This window comes from Schistocerca serialis, unplaced genomic scaffold, assembly GCF_023864345.2.
Source record: "Schistocerca serialis cubense isolate TAMUIC-IGC-003099 unplaced genomic scaffold, iqSchSeri2.2 HiC_scaffold_1244, whole genome shotgun sequence".
Taxonomy (NCBI): domain Eukaryota; kingdom Metazoa; phylum Arthropoda; class Insecta; order Orthoptera; family Acrididae; genus Schistocerca; species Schistocerca serialis.
In genome coordinates, this window is record NW_026047452.1 from 60,001 (window position 1) to 64,794 (window position 4,794).

The 4,794-nt window shown below is 51.0% G+C and overlaps 1 non-coding gene across 1 annotated transcript in view; it reads right to left on the bottom strand.

Moving 5' to 3' along the window:
• LOC126436758 (small subunit ribosomal RNA) overlaps positions 1-1,008 on the bottom strand; it is a 1,879-nt gene extending 871 nt beyond the window's left edge. The window contains exon 1 of the ribosomal RNA XR_007580898.1: positions 1-1,008. This exon is cut by the window's left edge and continues 871 nt beyond it. This is a non-coding gene — a ribosomal RNA (small subunit ribosomal RNA).
• Between the last annotated feature and the right edge of the window lie 3,786 nt (positions 1,009-4,794).

Genomic DNA, 4,794 nt, shown 5'->3' on the forward strand with positions numbered 1-4,794 from the left:
TTCGCTTCTGTTCGTCTTGCGACGATCCAAGAATTTCACCTCTAACGTCGCAATACGAATGCCCCCGCCTGTCCCTATTAATCATTACCTCGGGTTCCGAAAACCAACAAAATAGAACCGAGGTCCTATTCCATTATTCCATGCACACAGTATTCAGGCGGGCTTGCCTGCTTTAAGCACTCTAATTTGTTCAAAGTAAACGTGCCGGCCCACCGAGACACTCAATAAAGAGCACCCTGGTAGGATTTCAACGGGGTCCGCCTCGGGACGCACGAGCACGCACGAGGCGGTCGCACGCCTTCGGCTCGCCCCACCGGCAGGACGTCCCACGATACATGCCAGTTAAACACCGACGGGCGGTGAACCAACAGCGTGGGACACAAATCCAACTACGAGCTTTTTAACCGCAACAACTTTAATATACGCTATTGGAGCTGGAATTACCGCGGCTGCTGGCACCAGACTTGCCCTCCAATAGATACTCGTTAAAGGATTTAAAGTGTACTCATTCCGATTACGGGGCCTCGGATGAGTCCCGTATCGTTATTTTTCGTCACTACCTCCCCGTGCCGGGAGTGGGTAATTTGCGCGCCTGCTGCCTTCCTTGGATGTGGTAGCCGTTTCTCAGGCTCCCTCTCCGGAATCGAACCCTGATTCCCCGTTACCCGTTACAACCATGGTAGGCGCAGAACCTACCATCGACAGTTGATAAGGCAGACATTTGAAAGATGCGTCGCCGGTACGAGGACCGTGCGATCAGCCGACCGGACGAGCCGACCGATTGGTTTTGATCTAATAAAAGCGTCCCTTCCATCTCTGGTCGGGACTCTGTTTGCATGTATTAGCTCTAGAATTACCACAGTTATCCAAGTAACGTGGGTACGATCTAAGGAACCATAACTGATTTAATGAGCCATTCGCGGTTTCACCTTAATGCGGCTTGTACTGAGACATGCATGGCTTAATCTTTGAGACAAGCATATGACTACTGGCAGGATCAACCAGGGAGCTGCGTCAACTAGAGCTGAGCAGCCGGCCGCCCGGGAGTGTGTCCCGGGGGCCCGCGCGAACACGCAAGCGTCCGCTCAATTATTCTGCAAACAGGAGGAGGCTGAGCTCCCCTGCACAACACACCTCGAAACCCTCTCAGGTCCCGGCGGCGCGCAGCGCCGTCCTAAGTACTTGGTCGGGTTCGAGAGAGGCGCAATCGCCCGGAGTTAGGCGAGTAGACGCTTTAGGTGCGACCACCCGTGCTCCCAACTGAGCTTGCCGCTGCCGACAGAGGCCCGGGAGCGTGCTGTCCGTGGCATTGCCGGCGGGAGACAACACGCGCCACCTACGGTGACCGGCAGCTCCAACGCCAGCGCCACAGAAGGACAAAAGCCCCACTTGGGTGCCGAAGCGAACTCTCCCAGCACAGCGCACGCGCCAACACGTCCGCACAGCTGCGATACAAACCACCTGCGAGAACCGCTGGGGCGACCGAGCAGCAGACGGCGTCGCGGCGCCGAGCGCCGGGCGGCGGCGCATCCTCAGCGCACACAGTCCTCAATCGGACCAGCACACTGCAGATGGCCACCGCGCTTCGCACCGGGCCCGCGAGGACCTACTTTGGCCGCAAGGCGCCGCGAGCAGGGGGCGCCGGCGCGCAGCTGCGGCCGCCTGCCGCGTCCGTCGGCCGGCGCGCCTGCCACTGGGCCGCCCCCACCAGCCGGCTGTAGCGCGTGCGCCCACGCACCGCGCTGCCAGCACGCCGGGGCGGCCCCCCCCTCACCGGCCGGGGACGGTCCCACCCAGCCACCCGCCGCGTATCGCCTCACACCCAGATCCCCTTTCGCGTTCGTGGGCATGGTGGGTCCCCTTTCACGTTCGTGGGCATGGTGGGTATCCCTGAAACAACCGGTTAATAGCTCGACCGATCGTCGCCAACACTGATTCACCTCTAGCGAGAACAACCGCACCACAACGGGTTACCTGTTGTTCATTTGCGTAACGTCACCAGCAAACGTAGACGTCCATCGCCATTTGCAACGAGTATTGCATGCCTGTGTCAGGTGTCACAACACACTACGTCTGCCCACATAGACGCAACAACATGTGCACGCCTCGAGAACACGTGGAAGGTAGCCCCCGTACGTATGCGGTGTCCATTGCGCGAACGACTGTCAGCCGGCCTCTGCAGGATGTCGCAGATGTGGAACGCGGTGCAACATGCTATCACGGTGTGTGAGAAGAGACGACTACGTCCGAATACACGCTCCACTACATCAACAGACTGCTCATGCTGATCGCCATCCAGGGCGTCCGTTCCTCCCACACGTCTGAATGGCGTACCACACTGCAATCCAGCTCTTATAGGGGAGACGACACGTAGCTGCGTGCACAATATTTGGACTGTATGGTCTGCCGTTGCTAGGCGCAGTCGTCGTACGGTCACACATGTGCCACGATGTATCATTCAGTACATACGGACCAATGTGCAGTACAGTTTGTGGGTTTTGCGTACATCGGCGGACAGGTGACAGGCCGTACCACAACGTAGGCTGAGTACGTCGGCATGCGAAGGGCATTGAACATGCAAACTTCTCAACGACCAGCTTGCGAAGCAGGGGGGAAGGGGGGGGGGCATGTACGTCCTGCTGCTATCCACATTACAGTGTATAGCAGGAGCATGTGGAAAGTCAGCAACACCTGCAAGGTGTTTAACATGACGCGATACACAGGGGACCGGGCAGTGCGAATAGCGAACTATATTGCGAGGGTTGCGGTTAGGCAACACTACACTAATTTAACGAGTTGCATAACAATTACAGAGCAGGTTCAGCGACAACGTGCGTCAGGTTAAGGCGCAATATAGGTTAGGTTGAGGCACAATGATAGGTTAGGTTAAGGCACAACATGGGTTACGTTAAGGCACAAATTGGGTTACGTTAAGGCACAACATGGGTTACGTTAAGGCACAACATGGGTTACGTTAAGGCACAAATTAGGTTACGTTAAGGCACAAATTAGGTTACGTTAAGGCACAAATTAGGTTACGTTAAGGCACAAATTAGGTTACGTTAAGGCACAAATTAGGTTACGTTAAGGCACAAATTAGGTTACGTTAAGGCACAAATTAGGTTACGTTAAGGCACAAATTAGGTTACGTTAAGGCACAAATTAGGTTACGTTAAGGCACAAATTAGGTTACGTTAAGGCACAAATTAGGTTACGTTAAGGCACAAATTAGGTTACGTTAAGGCACAAATTAGGTTACGTTAAGGCACAAATTAGGTTACGTTAAGGCACAAATTAGGTTACGTTAAGGCACAAATTAGGTTACGTTAAGGCACAAATTAGGTTACGTTAAGGCACAAATTAGGTTACGTTAAGGCACAAATTAGGTTACGTTAAGGCACAAATTAGGTTACGTTAAGGCACAAATTAGGTTACGTTAAGGCACAAATTAGGTTACGTTAAGGCACAAATTAGGTTACGTTAAGGCACAAATTAGGTTACGTTAAGGCACAAATTAGGTTACGTTAAGGCACAAATTAGGTTACGTTAAGGCACAAATTAGGTTACGTTAAGGCACAAATTAGGTTACGTTAAGGTACAATATGGGTTAGGTTAAGGTACAATATGGGTTAGGTTAAGGTACAATATGGGTTAGGTTAAGGTACAATATGGGTTAGGTTAAGGTACAATATGGGTTAGGTTAAGGCACAACGTAGGTTAGGTTAAGGCACAACATAGGTTAGGTTAAGGCACAACATAGGTTAGGTTAAGGCACAACATAGGTTAGGTTAAGGCACAACATAGGTTAGGTTAAGGCACAACATAGGTTAGGTTAAGGCACAACATAGGTTAGGTTAAGGCACAACATAGGTTAGGTTAAGGCACAACATAGGTTAGGTTAAGGCACAACGTAGGTTAGGTTAAGGCACAACGTAGGTTAGGTTAAGGCACAACGTAGGTTAGGTTAAGGCACAACGTAGGTTAGGTTAAGGCACAACGTAGGTTAGGTTAAGGCACAACGTAGGTTAGGGTTAAGGCACAACGTAGGTTAGGTTAAGGCACAACGTAGGTTAGGTTAAGGCACAACGTAGGTTAGGTTAAGGCACAACGTAGGTTAGGTTAAGGCACAACGTAGGTTAGGTTAAGGCACAACGTAGGTTAGGTTAAGGCACAACGTAGGTTAGGTTAAGGCACAACGTAGGTTAGGTTAAGGCACAACGTAGGTTAGGTTAAGGCACAACGTAGGTTAGGTTAAGGCACAACGTAGGTTAGGTTAAGGCACAACGTAGGTTAGGTTAAGGCACAACGTAGGTTAGGTTAAGGCACAACGTAGGTTAGGTTAAGGCACAACGTAGGTTAGGTTAAGGCACAACGTAGGTTAGGTTAAGGCACAACGTAGGTTAGGTTAAGGCACAACGTAGGTTAGGTTAAGGCACAACGTAGGTTAGGTTAAGGCACAACGTAGGTTAGGTTAAGGCACAACGTAGGTTAGGTTAAGGCACAACGTAGGTTAGGTTAAGGCACAACGTAGGTTAGGTTAAGGCACAACGTAGGTTAGGTTAAGGCACAACGTAGTAGGTTAGGTTAAGGCACAACGTAGGTTAGGTTAAGGCACAACGTAGGTTAGGTTAAGGCACAACATAGGTTAGGTTAAGGCACAACATAGGTTAGGTTAAGGCACAACATAGGTTAGGAACATAGGTTAGGTTAAGGCACAACATAGGTTAGGTTAAGGCACAACATAGGTTAGGTTAAGGCACAACATAGGTTAGGTTAAGGCACAACATAGGTTAG